Below are 18,865 nucleotides of genomic sequence, written 5' to 3' on the forward strand. Positions count from 1 at the left end.
ATATATTGTCCCTGGGTTAGAAGTTGCAGAGTGAAGAAGAGAGAGCACGAAAGCATGACTCTGGGGAAAAATTAAATATCTGTATATAAATACCACATATTCTCAGGATAGAATTAGGTTTAAAAAAAGAAAGAAATTACTCATTACTGATTAAGATATTCAGAAATATACTTTTAAGTTTAATTGATTTTATTTGATAATTCAAATAGCAATAACTAACTTTCAGAATCCTTTATAAATTTATTTTATATAATATATTAATAACTATATACATACATATATATAGTTTCAAGCTTCAATTCTACATGAAAGGAAATTGGAATACAATTTATTATCCAACATTAAACTGTAGCGACACAAACTCTAGGGACTAAGTAGGTATCTCTTTGCATCTTTTATGCCTTTCCCCTTAACATCTCTTTTTCTAGTAAGGCACAGGTAACATCTCCTTATATCTATACTTTAAGATTAAACTTTATATTGGAATTTTCACTTTACAAAACCTAACAGTGAAGAATCTGCTACAACATAATAGCCCAATACTTGCCTATGCGATTCAATCATTTTTACATTCAAATTCAAATTATATTTCAGCTTAAGTTCTCAAATTGATACTTGAATGTAATAAAACAAGTCAGATTATGATAATCATCATATCTAACTTATTCTAAAGACATATGAGATGATTGGTAATCAACTATGACAAAATTTTTAGTGTGATACTGGTATTAGAAACAGGTGAGGGACAATTAAAATTCTGGATTGGGAAAGAAATGCAACATATTGCATGATCGTTTTTCCATTTTTTAACATTACAAATGTGGTCAGTTTTCTTTACTTGAATATGCTTTAGTGCATGTGCATTTGAAGTTTTAATAGGTGTGATTTTTTTTTCCTCAGAAGAGAGTATAAAAATATTTATATCAATACCAAATATCCTTTTGAAGCCTTTTCTGACTTTTAAAAGAGAGGCTCAAAATGCATTGTGAGCTATATTAAATTGTTTATTCTGTAATGACAAGCCCTGTGACATTATGTCTTACAGTGTTATGTGTGCCGATCTCCTGAGACCTCTTGCTTTAATAAATTGTCAACCAACTGGGAGATGATTTTTCTTCTTAACATTAAAAACTCCCACTTTAAAGTAAAGTGCTGTCGTAATGGGAAGCTTAATTCAAATGAACTAAAATAAAAAAAGTCAGGAATTATTAAATGCAAAACAAAATCCAAACAACTTTGGTCATGTGAGTGAGTACTTAGTAAAATCTAATTATTTTTTAAAATTTTTGTTAAAGTAAAATTTGTGTAACTACAAGCTAACATACATATTACTGGTATTTATACATAAACATTTTATATTACTAGCTCTCCTAGAAATGAAAGCCCTTCTAGGCCATTCTAAGGGTTTAAATATTATATAGAGCACAATTAAGAAATCTGAGAACGGCGTTTCCAAGCTGTTATTCATTAACAATATTTGCCCAAATGAAGTGAAAATTGTTTAAAAGGGATGTAAAGTTGTTGACAGAATGCTTCTAAGAACTTAAGGTGCTGAGGGAATCAAGTCCAAAAGAAGGGCTGTGCCTAGACCTCACTACCTGCTAACTAATTGGTCAAGAAAACATGAGTATCACTGTCTGGCATGCTTTCTTGCTAAGATGTTTGTTAGTTTGCATGTGGATAGAGAGTTAAATTATATATGTAAATTATTTCTTTAAATTATAACCACCAATGCTACATTTATCTTTTGTTTATTCAGAAACAAACATTGTATTACAGGATATTTTTTTAATTTTTAATATTTTTAGCACATCTAGAATGTTGTCAATTACTATGAATTTATATGTACTCAGTATTATGAATATTTTCTGATAGAAAAGTATAAATGATAGGCATCTAATTATCACTAAATAATTGTAAATGTATTTATAAATTGATAGTTTTAAGAAGGATAAAAAGCAAAACTTAGAATTAGCTATTCATAAAATAATTTCAAATAGTTTATAATCCATCACCTCTCTCTAAGCAACATTATAGACTATTTTTATTAGAAAACGTACAAGTTTATTTAGGATTATGTAAAAATATAAATTTAGTTTTTAAATACTGGATTCGAATTCTTACATATAAATTTCAATGCTTCCAAGAAAAGCATGTTTTTAACCACCAAAAAATTTGAATGATGGTATGTGATAGTAAATGATATTTAAAAAAAAAAGCAAATCCTCATTTTTAGCAAAAAAAAAGAATATCTTTAATTAGTGAAGTAACTAGTACTACACACAAGCATTCAACATGCAAAGTCTTCAAGCTGTTTCAACAAAACTTGCACTGTAATAATTCCTTTGATCCTCAGTATGGAAGGGAGGGTGGTTTATACCCAGGAGGAATAATACTACATTTAAGAATTAACTCAAAGAATAACAAGGTATAGTATCATGTATAGATACATTATCAACAAGGGAAACACATTTCTTGATAATATATAAAGTTAATAATCAATGATAGATTTGTGTCATTAATTTTAAAATATTAACAGTCAAATTAAGCAAATATGTATTTCATATACAAAATAATTATAGTCATAATATTTTCAAAATCCTTAGTATCAAATAGGAAAGAGCATGTTGAAAATTATTGTTAATGTCTTGAAACTAATCATACTTTATAGAAGAAAGCAATGTGGGTTCTTAAATTTATCTTAAAACAAATTTTTAAAAAGAAATTTTTATCATAGTATATACAGGCCAGTGATTCTTAAATGTATACCCTTGTTAAAAATGCAAAGTATTGAGCCTGCCCCAAACCTATGAATCGGAATCTTTGCCTTAACAAATCAAGTAATACTGATGCATTTATAGAAACAAATATATAGGGTTTGTAAAATTCCTAGCATGATATCTTGAACATTTAAAAGCTAAAACTTATTGTAATTCCTATTGTTATATTATTAATTTTATTTAAAATATTTAATACTCATCTCGAGTAAGCTATATTTCTATTTATTTAAAGTATTTGGTATTTATTTAAAGTATTCGATATTTATGCATTGTTGGGCATGTCTTAGATTTCTGTTTTGATGCATCGATTGATGTCTACATGTATTACTATTAGACTGATTTTGATATTAATTCTTTGGATTATATTTTATTACCTTGGTGAGCAAGTCTTCTTGTTATCTTTTAATATATTCTTTCATCATTCATTATTAATATGCACACATATATATCCTCTTGGAAGACCCTTGACTAATGCTGTGATTGTGAGGATGTAGGTTTGTGCTGTTTGAGGACCTATGTGAGTGCTCTAATACAATATGGAGTACATGCCAAGGCTGCTTGATGACCAAAGTTTACTCATTCCATGACTGTGAGTCCAACTGTAATTGACTGCTTAGTTGGTGCTGTTTTTCCATGGATGTCTCTATCTCTTCTATGTGGAAGTTAGGAAAATGAGTTTATTGATATAATGTATATTTGCATAGTATGAGGTATACAATAGTTTATTTGTTTTCACCCCTGCCTTCTGCTCCTAAAAAATAAAATCGACTTTTTTAATCTATAAAACAATAATAATATCTAAAATTATAAATAACAAATGCTTTTATTTAACCTATATTTATGTTTCAGATATGATTCATATAGTATTTTCGATGCTGAAATAAAAATAATGAATGCAAACAATGTGCTCCTGACTGTCATAAATCTTGGTTAGATGAAATATACAGCAAATAAATAGGCTGATAAACAATTCTTAATTTTGATCAGTTATTTATGTAAAACTGTTTGAGATTACAATAAAAAGTAAAAGAGTAGAATAATCAGGGTACGACTCTCTGAGAAGGTCGTATTTAACCTGAACGTTGAAAAATGCAAAGGAGCCAGTTGTGCAGAGAACTGGGGTAATATTACCAGAAGCAGAGAATAGTATCCGAAAAGGCAGAATGGAGCTCAGCTAATTACAAAACAAAAGATTGTCATTGTGACCTTAAATATTAGATCATTTTCCGAATCACCTTTAATGTATCAACGACCACTCCCCAACCAAACTTGCTGGCTATCCAAGCCTTATTTATTTATTTGTTTGTTTGTTTTTATTTTTAACACATAAATAAAGGCTTTGATTTATGTGACTTTTTCAAGGCCTCATAACTCATAAATGTCAAGAGATTGATTTGAATTTATCTCTTAGAAGTCAAAACACTTTCTACTTCATCATTCACCTAACTCCTCTCTGGCTTTGAGATTCTTTTTTTTTTTTTTTTTTGACCTACAGTTCGAGGCACTTTTTAGTATAATGTTATATCTACAGAAATGTGCTTTTGACAAATTGAGTAATCTATCATCCTCTGAATTCAAGTTTTGTTTTCTCATATTTAATATTTTAGTCATTAATTTATTTTTCTACCTTCCTTTGGCTTTTAAAACTGTACCCAGTCTTTACTTTCTAGCTTAAATCCTATTGAATTAATTATTCAACGCAGCCAAAAAAAAATGTTCTCTTCTTAACTCTTATATCTAATGTTTGTAAAATTTAATTAGCAACTAATCAAGCATCATCTTCTATTAAGTCTTTGAGTCGCCGTAGCTCTTTTTAGTTATTTATTTATGTATTTCATCTTAATTCTATTCAATACATTATAAATTTGAGAAACAGAGAATGTTGTATTATACCTGTGAGCCCCACAATATTTATATGGACATTTAAAAATTTATTTTGACTTGTGCAAAATCATCTCTGGAAAAAATTCAGAAATATTTTCCAAACTGCTCACTTAGACATTGCAGAAAAGTTTTTTCCCCAGTCACTCAAAAAACAAAATTTAAGGAAGTACAGTCAATTAATAGCAAAGTTTATTGTTATAGGTTGAATTGTGTCCCCAGAAAGACTTAAAGGTTGTAGCCCCCAGTGCATTTGAATGTCATATTTGGAAATAAAATTTTTGCAGATGATCCAGTTAATATGGGATTCTGGGTATGAACCCTAATCCATTGCAACTGCTGACCTTATAAAAAAGGTAATACCATCTACAAACCAGTGAATTCTAGAAGCTAAGAGAGAGGCACACATTCTCCCTCAGAGCCCCAGGGGAAGCAATCCTGCTGAAGCCTTAATCTTGGACTCTTAGTTATTTAAGCCACCCAGGGTATGTTTCTTTGTTATAGCAGCCTTAACAAACTAATGTATTTATCACAGTATTCCATTAGTTTGATTTACATCTATAGGTTTCCAAATATTATTTTATAAATACAAAGTAAACAACTTATCTATGTATTCGTGCTTCAAATTATAGAGGGGGACTCAAACTAAAAACATTCCCGTGGGTGTGTACAACAATTCAGAATATGGCGAAAATGTAACTATGTACTCTTGATACTGCTTATTTATCTTCTAATTGCATGACACATTGATCTTGAGATGGTTCATAAAATTGAAGTTCAACCCTTGCCATCCTTGGATTATTGAAAAGCAAGAACAAAAGAAGAAGAAGGTAACTTAAATTTTAGGCGAATTATATTAAACAATGCAATAGTCATTGACCTAGATAACTAACTATCTGTATTATATGTGATTAGATAACAGCAAAAGGGCCAATGATTATGACAAAGGACACAGTACAATAGTCTATAGTTGTCTTTAACCCACTCTTATACTGATTAACTCATTTCTGAACTGGTATTCTTCTAGAGGTAGATAAATACCACTCTGAAACTGCCCTCACTGTGCTGTGCTATGTGTGTTTCCCTGCTTTTGCTATATGCTGGTTTTCCCTTGATGCTGGGAGCTTCAGAGCATTTATGCATCTAGGCATATTAGGTATAAAAGCTTTTAATCACACTAATTCCTCTAACTGTTCCAAATCTACATCTAAGTCTCTCATCTGTTCTTATTTTGACACAGCTGTTGTTGGATGGGGGGAAAGAAAGACTATTAAATTCTACTTTAACTGAGCTGAACTCAGAATTTAACTACCACAATCATTGCCTTTTCTTCTCAATGGCAATGCTTCTCTGACCACACGTCTGTGATCAGGGGTGACTAGTAGCTTCCCCCTACACCGTAGCTATCTTTCGGCTGCTTTAGGATCAGAGGCAAATAATAGGGAAAAATAGACAAAATATATCTATTCCTTTCTGTTAAATTTCAAAAACAGTGAAGGTTGGATTTCTGTCAGAAGCAAATTGTCTTCCAGTAGATATTTGCTCATTTTTCTTCCATTTAAAATACCTCCTTTCATTGTGAAGATTTAAAATAATTTTTGGAACTACAGAAATTTTCCAAAACTACTTTTTTACAGGTCTTTGTAGTTTCTCATTACTTAAAATATGTATCTCAAATTCCATTCCTGTCTATCCTTAATGTCTTTTCTTTCTTTGTAATTCGAGATACTCTCTCATTCCTCCACTCTCTTTAAAAATATCGCTTACTATTTACCAATTTTAAAGGTGCACAATAAGAAATAACATTCTTGTTTAATAAATAGTTTGTATATTTTGGAAAAATGTGAATTTCAAGGCAATTACATTAAACACTATATATATATGTATATATATATGTGTGTGTGTATATGTATATGTGTGTATGTGTATGTATATTTATATATATACATACACATACACACACATACATATGTATATATATACATATACATATACATACACACACACACATATATGTTGCATAGGTGAAGTATCCTAAAGAAAAATTAGTTGGCAGTTAAAAGTGTTAATGTTTGGGGATATTAGCTGTATGGGGCAAATTAAAATGATAAATTATTTATAAAGGGGATAATGGTCTTCTTGAAGGAAAAGGAAGACATTTCTTTCTCTGAGACATTTTAGAAAAACGTGCCAGACACACCTGATACAATGCAGAATAATATTTTTTAAATGTTCTCTGATGACTTAAAACATACAGACCTTCATTAATTGATTCAGCATATTAACATAATTGTGTGGCTCAGAGCATAGTCATTATAATAAAAAACTGAACTGTACAGACAAAAAAAAGTTTACTATCCTTAAAGATTTTCAGGCAAAGTAATAAATATTTTAGAATGTATTTTATCAAAGATTGTTACATCGATACTCTAGTTCTCAATTTGAAGATTGTGGTAATTTTTAGGAGAGATAGTAGATGTCAATAATCTAATACTTAATTTGTATGTTATATTTATTTGAATAAAAGTTGTTTTCCCCTCATAGATTATTTTAAATGTGAATCTTCAGACTAACAAACCCTTGTAAAATTTTATGGGCCTATTCGACATTATTAAAAAAGTAATCATGCTCCAGAAAAATATACAATTTTGATGAGTATAGTTATGAAAACATCAATAATATTAATAAAAAGATATCATTTTAAAGACAATTAGAACTGTGCTATTTTCTATGTTTTACTTATTTTATAAAATCTCCTTAACAGACCTATAAGAAAAAGTTTATTAAGTTTTAAAAATAAGAAAAGGAGTTAATGGAGATCAAGTAATCTATAAGTAATTATTCGGTAAAATCTAAGTAGTTGTCTTTATGCTATGAACACCAGCACTATCTAGCTTTAAACTTTACATTTCATTCTCATTCCAAACACCTTCCTTTTATTTTCTTTTTACTCATTTCACTAAACCTTATTTTTAGTGTGAGTTTTGTTTACTTTGACTCAGATGCATAATAGTGTTTCTTTGGTATCAAGATTATTGGAAAAGAGGGGACAACAGAAAATAGTAATTCACGGTAATTTATGGAATGAAACTAACTTTGCTGCATCCCCAGTGCTTTAATCGTCACAACAACCAGAGGATCATAGGAGACCCTTATTAAAAATGAGTAATTAAGTAACTAGCCTAAGATCACAACTTGTAAATGGCAGGCTACAAATTCAGATAAATGGTATGTTTACTCCAAAGATTGCATTATAAAACTCTATGATATGATCTCTTTTCAGAGAATCTCTATTTTAAAGAAAAAGAAACTTCATTAATCATAACAGAAATAATCTAACTTTCATTAAACTGGATTTGCTTTAAGGACACAATAGACCTAGGAGAAAATGATGATAAAAGTATTGATTTAAAAAATATGTACAATAAATACCTCCTATGTCTTTGGAATAATACATTTTTATTCCTCATAAACCTCTTATGCCTCTGAACTAGAGCTATGGCATCATGAATTTTGAGTCAGTGAATTATTATTAAAAACATAGTGAGTTTATAACTACACGTTAGGAAAAGTGTAAATTAGAGTTAACTCTTGCATTTCTAAATCTTGAATGAAATATAAGAATAAGGGAGGATTCAGAAGAGAAATATATTTTTTAGGAAAAGAGAAAGAAAATAGGTTATAGAGAAATAAGTCAACCAGACCTTGAAAAGAAGAGAAAAATTAAGAAAGACTGTGACAGAGAATGAAATGCTACAGAAATACAGACCAATTTAGGTAAATGCAGCTAGAAATGTGTAATGCTTTGTATTCTTTAAACATTACAGTGATGGGAACCCAAAACAAGTAGCACCAAAAAAATTGGGTAAGTCATTTTTGGGATGAATGCTTATATTTCACTCAAGATTAGAGCAAAACAAACTGAAATAATTACCCTACAATGGGGAACATACAAGTATGGTAGGAGTTAACAAGAAGTTTCTACCACTGACTATGAGGTTAAGATGCGGAATATTTATATATATATGTATGTTTCTGTGTGTGTGTGTAATTGAAAGTTAATCATATACACATATATATATATATATATATATATATATATATAAATTTTTTTTTTTTTTTTGGAGGGAGGGAGGGAGGGAGGGCTTGAAAGACCTCTGGTAACTGACAACCCACTGTTTCTTGCATCAGTTCTGGTCATATCCATATGGACGATAGAGCATGTCATTGCATTGCACTTGCTCGTTGCCTCCCCTAATATGGTTGGTCATCAGCGTAGCAGCAAAGTTCAGGGTCTTCTCGGAAAAGTTCACAGCCTTTTCTCCTAGTTGTAAATACAAGCTGCTCTGGGATCAGTACAATCAGATTTCCTACTGCCTGAATTTTTCTTCCCTTTTAGCATTATTCAGATTGTTAAAATTTGTCCAAATGTGTAGGAGACTCATTATGAATTTAACTTAGTGAAACAAAGGTAGAATAATCGGTGTTCCTCATTTTGCTATATTTAAGTGATTTCATTCTATCTTCTTCTCTGCTTGCCTCCCTTTTTAATTTTTCTACTAAATTTTAATTTTTTGGTAAAATTCTTTATAGAGCACAAAAAATCGTATTTTAAAATACTCAAATGGCAAGCAATATTCCCACCAAATAACTATTTATATAGAATCTTTTTATGTTTCTCATTTTTAAAAAACAGCAACAAATTATCGTAAACTGATTTCAGTGTTTATAGCTTCCTCACTGGAAATTTAATGTTATATATTTTAAATCTGTACAGAAATATGTTTGGACTTAATAATGTATCACATCAATAGACATTTTTTTCTGAAGGAACAAAATAGTTACTATTAAATATATTTTTTTATTTTATTGAAAAAAACAATAAATTTGTTCTTTGAGTCTCACGGAGAAAAAAAAATCAATTGAATAAAAATTATACAAAATTTGAACATAAGATTTTTTGTAATTATTAGGCATTTAAAATAATTGCATTGGCTATGTCATCCAGAAAAGTCTCCAGGCCCTAGAGTAGATGGTAAACAACAGCTGATGAGTCACATGTCAGTGGCCATTAAGGAAATTCACATATAGCTAGTGAGTTGTATTATATAATCTCCAAACCACTATTAATTTTAAGTTCTTTGATTTCAGGTTGATATCTAGATAGGCTTTCCAAAATACATCATCATAAATAGTAGTAAATAACATAGATTTAATCTAATTTATGAACCATTTTTGCTATTAATGGTTGAATATATATTTTTATTACAAATTCCTAAAATTAAAGTGTAAGAAATATTAACGTGAAAGATTTAAATCTACGATTTTATTTTTAAAAAGTTATCAAATTCAGAGAGCTACATTTTTAATAGAAAATCACATCTAGGACATGTATAGAGGACTATCCATAAGGAATGGCATAATGGTCACGCTAACATTCCATCATTTCACGTGATTAAAGAAGAGAAAGTATAACTTTATGCAATCGAGGGAAAATAATAGAGTTTATAAATACTTGATTAAAAACAGGCTTGAATTATATGCCCTTATACACTTTAATATATTTGTCTGTCACTTTAATAATTCTTTAAACAAATATAGATGGCACTAAAGATTAATATTAATAGGGGGTTTATAAGTTTTAACAGAGTTAAAATAAAAAACAAATTAGTTAGGAGTTAACCTTTTAAAAGATAATGAATTCATAATTAAAATTAAGTAATATGATGTGCTTCCAAAAACATGAAATTAATTTTACTATCAAAATACAGTGCAATGACAAACATACCCTTCTTGGAGAATAGCATTGCAACTGTGTATTGTCTATGACTGCCACATAAGGAGAAACTATTTGGGGTATGGGAATTTTTTATTTGGAGACTGTCTTTAAATTATTATTTTTTTCTGTATAAGATTAATCTAATCTACAATGATAGATATTAGAATTCATACTTTTACAGATTTGTGCTCAAAGTAAAAAAAAAAAAAGTTATTTTAAGCACAGAGAATAGAGATACATCTAAACACCAGAGAGATAGTGAGATAACCATTACTGAAAGCATTTTGTCTAAAACTAAGTGATTAATTTTTGTGTATGCTGTAATTGAAAGTTAGTCATCTTATACAATTTTTCTTCAGAGATTGTTGTTTTACAACCTGCTGAATGGTAAATTGAATGTGACATAAGTTTTGTGTATGATTAGACTTCCAGGTATAAATAATGGATGATAAATGCATTAAAATAGGAAAATGCCAATGAATATAATATTGAATATTTTAGAGAGTCTAGAAAAATCTAAAGTAATATAGCCTAAAAGGTCATGTGAATTGTTCCTCAATAATGTCTAGAAATGATTTACGTATAAAAGAAACCATTTACTTTTTAGATAATTAGCCAAACCATATAGGCAACTCTTAACTGGCTAGACATATCTTCCTCAAAAATGACCTCATGTAGGCTAGTTCTGTTTCCTAAGTTGATTCACCTTGCTTATAAAGTGAACTTTGGAAGTTATTCTTTAGAGTAAAAAAATAACACTCAAGTGCATATATATTTGTTGTGGATTTTAGAAAGTAAAGAAAAAAAAAGAATTGATGATAAGCAAAGTAAAGACCTTAGCTTTTTGAATATATGATGCTAGACTGGGGAGTATGAGGGAGAAAACATGGAAGGTTTCTATTGCCTTTTACCTTAATATTTTGTGATTTCCATAAATATGACTGCTATAATTACTGGAAACGTGGCTTTATTTATGAATGTAGTATCTTATTGTTTATTACTCCTTTTCAATTTAGAAGAATGTAACATAAAGTTATCCTCAGCAAATACTTAGTGCCAAGAGGAAAAGCTTATTATTTTTTTATTTCTGGCTTTAATACTAAATAAAGAAAAAAACTCAAAGTAAATTTAGAGAGAATTATTGTTTAATTTCATCACTTTATTTTCCCTGATGTGATTCTGCTCACCTTGTAAAGTTTATGTGTATTATTTCCAGTTTCGCAAGTTGTAACATTACATTCATTTTTCTTATATTTTAATTTCATGTGGTTTTCTTCTTTTTTTTTCCCCCTCTTGAGCCCTCTTTTCAATTTTACATAATTAGAGTGAAGAGAATTACCAGCCACAACAGAATCTTTGTGACGCTTAATTTTATTTTCTAAAGTCAACCCCTTTGAAATGACTTGCTAAATTTGAAGAATTGGGGGCATTTTATTTAATCAATTATAGCAAAAATACAAACAAATAACCTCTCTAGGAATGTTTACTGATTAAAAAGGACAATAGTGGAGATGGAGGAAAGTAAATTTGATCATAGAAAAAATATATCTTATCAATGGATAGTTATTGAAGTTGCTTAATATAAATTAATCTTCAGTTCAGTAAGAAGTACAGTAAGAAGTTCACTAAGAAGTTTCTGATAGTGGCCTTGCATTTATTCGAACCCTCAGTATGCAGGAGGCAATTGAAGCCATTAAATGCTGACCTCATCCAGTTCAGTTTACTATTGTTTGAAGAATATAATTTTCAAATATTTAGAATAACTTATAACATTATTTTATAATTAATCATGTATTTATTTATCTAAAATTGTCTCAGATACCTCAATGCTAATCTGTGTCACTAAGATAGGTCATCATTCAAAATTGAAAATCATCACCATTTTCTTTCCTCAAGGCAGTGGCAGAGAGAAAGCCATATCGAATGCAGGTTTTAAGGTATTATACTTTTACTGCTGTCCTTTATTATTCCAGTGATTTGGAAAGCCACCAGTTCACCTTAGGCTGCATTGTTCACAGTTTTCTTACACCAAGGTTTTACTGAGAGGTGACCTACAGTTACCAGGATAGCCCCGCCTGCCACAGACTATTGTCAAATTTATCTCATTCACTTCATTAAAATATCAGAGAATTGCTAGACTAGGGGTAGCATATTATACAATATTATATAAAGATGATTTGAGTTAATATAATTTATCATCCATAATCTTCTCATTCTCACCTGAAATAATAATATAAAGCAACTTTTATTTGTATATAAATTCTAAAACTCAATTTTATTTGTATATAAATTCTAAAACTTAACTTATAATGGACACAACTTACTGAACTTTTTAAAGTCCCTCAGGGCTTGTTACCAGGTTCTGTTCACAATCTACATTCTTCCTTTCAGTTATAGCATCATGGTGCTGTCTATATTATAGATTTTATATCCGATAAATCATCATTTTTACATATTCAAGAAAATTTTTCTCTATAAGTCTGAACTTGTATGTCACACTGCCTATTTATTACTGCCTATCTGGTAACTCCTAGTTACAGAAACATAATGTACTAAAAATAATAACACCTTTGAAACTTACCTGCTTGTACCTTTTCTACTCGTTATGTTTCTGTTCTCTCTAATCTACATAGTTTCCAAAGCCAGGAATCTAGGAGGATTTACTTATTTATTACCATTGAATCTAATCGATCAAGACATTCTATTGGGCCTCCTTTCAAGGACGTACATTTACATTTTATATTTATATTTATATTTTTCTCATTCTCTTCCTCCTCTGACTATTCTCAAACTTTCCACTATGACATGCAAGTCCATGATATATTTACATCTTAAATTGCATCTGCTTATGATCTTCCCCTTGTGAAGGTCACTCTACACATACAGGTTTTCTGATAATCCTAGAATATTGCACAATATTTATATTAGGTCTTTCATTGTTAAACAACTCTTCTAGGGGAATAAATTGTTTATCACTATTCTTTATAATACGTATACATCCATTAAATTCTGTGCTTTCTAAAACAAGAGTTACAACCAAGGATGTCTCATAATTGTGAGGAATTATGTCTTTTTTTTTTTTTAATAAGAAACAAAAAGACACTATAGCAAGAATAACATAGCAATTTTTTTTAAAGAGCAGCTTGGATTGAAAAATGGACAAAACTCTTACTCCTGTGAAGGAATCCCACAAAATTATACACTCTGCAAGTCAGTAAAGCATGCAGGGTAACTCAAGGAAAATATAATTATGATTTTACTTATATTCTGATTCTGTGCATGCAGCATTTCCTGTAATGCACTGGCTTAATTCAGAGTTCTAAAAAAGATAAGAGCTTCCATCTTGCTTCCCATAGTTAATCATAGGTATGTGGTCTGTTGTTCAAAAGGGCCAGCACCTCACATGAGTGCTTATACTCATATAACCCAAATCATGTTCAGAACACAAAGAATGTTTTTCTTCTTCGTAAAGGTGCATAGTCGTTCTACAAGTTCAAACATAAGAATAAAGATTTAGCTGTCTAAAACAAGGAGTTTGAATAGGGAATAAAAGAGATTCCTAACTGAAATTCATTTACTAGTTAAGGGTAATGTCTTCAGCATTTCCAAAGGGCATAATTCTGAAAAATCAATTTGATGAAGGAAAAATCATTAATCTCAGAGTGGAATTTTACACATACCGAGAAAGTCACATGGAGCGTAGGTATGAGTTATTCCTGGTTGTCAAGGTAACTGTAGTTTTCGTTTCTCGACTAAGCAAGTCCCCATTATTCTCAGTTGCACCATGGATATTAACTAGAGTGCCAAGTCCTTCTGCAAGGAGTTTTAGGATGATGTTCTCCTGAGGGCTAATCAATATGTGAAATTTCCCATGATGATAAGCCAGACAAATACATCATGGCCTAATTTTCTTTTCATCTATCCAGTAAATCAGCTGTGAAAATCAGAACTGACCCATGTGCTTGGGGGTCTAAAAGTAATCACAGCTGACCTAATCAAGATTAAGAAGTCATTTAAGTTTAAAAAAGAAAGAAAGATACCAAACCAGGAAGAAGTTAATAATACTTTAATGGGCTACGCTTGAATTTCGTATTCCTTTGTTCGAGACGAATATAGATTCTGGAGATGAGGGAGGCACTTGCTATAGACTAATTGTTTTCAGAGATCTCAAGCAAGATAGAATTAGGACATCAAGGCAATAGTAATATAAATATAGCAGAATCTAGCAATGCTTACAAACTCATCACTAATTTTGTGGATTAAGAAAGAGGCATAGGGAAATATAAAAATTTACATAATCTTTCCAAATCAGGTTTAAAATCTCAGGTAAAAATAAAGCTGTCTTGCTGGTTTGTAGTGATTTGGAGTTTCTATATCTATAAATTCAAATTTTTAATTTTTAATTAATATATTTATATCTCCATACATAATGTAAATAAAAATATAAAAACATTGTTTAGAAGAGAAAAGTAAAAACACTTTCAAGGATATTTAAACAAGTGGATGAAATTCTCCTCGTGAAGATCATGAGAATGTGGAACATAACTCTATGCCAAGTCCTTATATTATTTAAAAGAATGAAAAATAACATAGGTGTTGAAACACAAAGTGATACATAAGCCATTGATTTTGAAAAGAAGAAAGCAGTATTATTAAACCAAAATCACATGTAGGAAGATATTTCTCAGAGGCAGGCTAAGAACAGAAAAAAAATAATTTAAAAATAGAAATAAGTAGTTGTCACTTAAGTAGCAATTTTTCTGTGCTTGAGAATGTTCCTTTGGGTGAGAGAATGGTGCTGTCAGAAACGATTTTTCTATGATGATGCAGTATATTTGCATTATTGACTCATCCCTGTTTAAATTTAAATGAAGGATTGCATGAAAGGATGTAAATTCATGAATATGCTTCTTAAATTTAAATATTTCAAAAAATGTCTTTTGCTTACGTATTTTGGGGTAGTCGTTCTTATAGATATCACAATATCATTCATATCTCACTAGAAATATAGTAAAAACAAAGATCAAATAGGAGAACATTTTGAGGGAGAAGTGTTGGAGTTGGCAATATCACGGATATTCATCTCAGGATTTTTAAAAACTTTGTTTTGTTGTTGTTTAGAAATGATCTGTCTCAGAAGAAGGACAAAGATAGTACAGAGTGTCCCCTTGTATCCTTCACTCAGGGTAAGAGATGATTCTGACCAAACCAACATGACAGGATTCTTGCTATAGTTAGGCCACGGTCACTGGACATCACCTGGGGGTTGGTAGGGAATGAGAATTTGACCAGATATCAAGAGTGATCAGATATTGAGGGTGGCGGATTCTCAATAAATTGAATTAGTAAAATTCTTGCCCTTGAGGACAAGGCCCAAGGATGTGGCTTCATCAAAAAAGGTCTTAGAGGGACCTGACTAACGTTTGATTAAGGAAAGTCTTTGTCATTACCCCATTTCTTTTACATTTATAAATAAGAATTTTTCTGTAAGGAAGATTTATAACTTCTCTTCAATTTATTTATTTATGCAATCCTTTGTATTAGTTTGATTTCATGGATTTTTTTTTTTAGCATAGGTTACATTGGCACAAAATTTTCATAGTTTATCTCTTCTGAGGTTGTCTCGAATACATCTTCATTCCTGAAGGATTTTTGTTTGTTTCTTTGATTTAGGATTCTGAAAGTTTTATTCCTTCAGCACTTGAAAAATAATGTGGCATTTACTTTCTGTCTTCTTGATTCCTGATGCAAAACCTACTCTCATTTCTCATTTTTCCTCTGTAGCTCAGGGGTCTTTTCTGCTGATTTCAAGTTTTTTCCTTGTCTTTATTTTTCAAAAATTTGATTATTAGGTTCCTTGGCATGCACTTATTTGGATTTATCCCATTTGGTGTTCACTCAGCTATTGTTTTTCTGCATGTTTGTATACTTCATCAAATTTCAAATCTCAGAAATTTTAACCCATTATTTCTTCACACTATATTTTCAGCCCCATTGACTTTAATTTTTTTATTCTTCTCGGACTCCAGTGATACAAATGTTAGAGTCCTCATTAAACTCTTCCAGGCTTCTGAGACTTTGCTTTTTTGTTTTCAGCCTGTTTTCTCCTTTTTTTTTTTTTCCAGATTGGACAGTTTCTAAAATTCCACTTCATATTCACTGATTCTTTTTTCTATCATCTCAAGTCTGTTCTTTAGCCTATTCAGTGATTGCTCCTTTCGCCTCCACCACTCATCTTTAACCAGGGCTAGGATTTTTCCCCCCAATTTCTTTCCTCCTCTTCCTACTGCAGTGGGTTTCCACCAATGCCCACAGACTACACTTTTTTTTCTTATCCATGTATCTTAATAAATATATAGTTATATATTTATACATTATATAATAATTATATGTAGTAGTTGCCTCTTATCTGTGGTTTTGCTTTCCATGGTTTCAACTATTCATAATTAACTGTTCTGAAAATATTAAATGGAAAATTCTAGAAATTAGCAACTTATAGTTTCAAATTGTGAATCATTCTGAGTAATGTGATGAAATCTAGTACTGTCCCACTTTTTTTCCATCTGGGACATTAATCATCCCTTAGTTCAGTGTATCTATGCTGTATATGCTACCCATTCATCAGTCATTTAGTAGTTATCTCAATTATCAGATTGGCAGAGAGAGTGAGAAGAGAGACCACATTTGCATAACTTTTATTACAATATATTGTTATAATTGTTCTATTTTATTATTTGTTGTCATTAATCTCTTACTGTGCCTAGTTTATAAATTAAACTTTATCATAGTTTTGCATGTATAGGAAAAATCATAGTGTATATGTTTGGATACTATCCCTGGATTTAGGCATCCACTGGGGGATCTTGGAACATATCCTCCATGGATAAGAGAGGACTACTGAATACATAATTATGAGATACACCTGGATGGGTTCTTGAAGTACGTCCTGCCTCTGCTAAGTAAACACCATATGTGAAAACTTTCTAAGTATTTTTCCTGATCTCCCATGTTAGCACCTGGTGGAATTCCAGGAAAAACAGCCTAGAAATACATGTAGATTTCCCTGTCTTGGTCTGCTAGAACTTCACATTCTCATGCTAGCCCATATTCAGACTTTAGAAACTTATTTAAATTTTCTAGTTGAATCTACTCATCAGATTATATGACCAGGTATCTGTCCTAGATAAGTAAATTCTCAGATTCTATTTCTGTCCTCAGGGACCTAGATTTCTTTAGATATTAGGTATATTGTTTGACCTTCAGTTCTCTAATGTTTTCAAGAAAAGTCCTTAATTTATAGTTGATACGGCTTTTTATCTTTCTCTAAGGATGGGAATGACATTCTCTCCAGCTCCTTCTAATTCTGATTGAAAGCTGGAAAGTGGTGCTGCTTTCAGTCAAAAGAGTCTGAAAAAGCTGAAGTTTTGCTCCTACCTTTAGAACAAGATAAAAAGCTACAACTGCAGAAGAGGAATTATTAAGTGGAAATATGAAAACCTACAATACATCTGCTATCACTTCTTAAAGGCATCTTAATACTTTACAAATGAGATTAATCAAAAGAGGCACTTTTTCTTTTTCATAAAATCCTGAAATTTGAATGACCAAATTAAGGAGAATTTGTGAGGAAACTATATCTAATTTGTTTAAGTTAAATGGTAGAGTATCAAATTCATTTTTTCCTAGCTATCACAAAGTATTTTGAATAGATTGATAAAGAAAATAATAGGATTGGAATTGATATTTTTTCTGCAGACAGAGAAAATGGTAAAATGCAGATCAAGGAAATTGAGTAATTTCTGTCTATAAGTAATATTGTTATATACATATTCAAAATTTAGCAATATTCTTCTTTACACAAAATCAGATAAATCAAAATTAACTTGATCCCATCATATTTAATGATTTAGTATCTCAGCATGATTTAGAACATAACATTCTCGAAATCTAATGAAATATAAACCATTAGATGAAACATTGATTTGGTTAACTTAACTAATGGTATCTTTCTGAGTAATTATAGAATTGTTTTCACTCTTTATCAAACACATTTTCCCTCAAATATAATATTATGAAATATCTGTGCATGAAAATATCTGTGCATTGTACTGGTGCCAATGAGTAATTTATTCAAGACTATGAGCATTTCGGTTCAGCTGTTCAATATATGTTTACTTAAGCTCATATCTTCCCACTCAACAGAATTTCCAAGAGAGCACAGCTCAATGAAAAATTGAAGAGGAAGTGATAAGTAGAAAACAAGTCTATTTCTAATAAGCTATAATCAAAACATTATATGAAGCTCTATTGTTTATTCTGTATTTGGTATGATAGTCTTTCAAGGATAAGAAAGAATAGGGGGGAAAGGTTGGCAAATAATGTTACAATTCAAATTGAAATTCTATCTATTTTAAAAAAATAGATG

The sequence above is a fragment of the Pteropus vampyrus genome, unplaced genomic scaffold (genome assembly GCF_000151845.1).
Source record: "Pteropus vampyrus isolate Shadow unplaced genomic scaffold, Pvam_2.0 Scaffold27, whole genome shotgun sequence".
NCBI classification, from domain to species: Eukaryota; Metazoa; Chordata; class Mammalia; order Chiroptera; family Pteropodidae; genus Pteropus; species Pteropus vampyrus.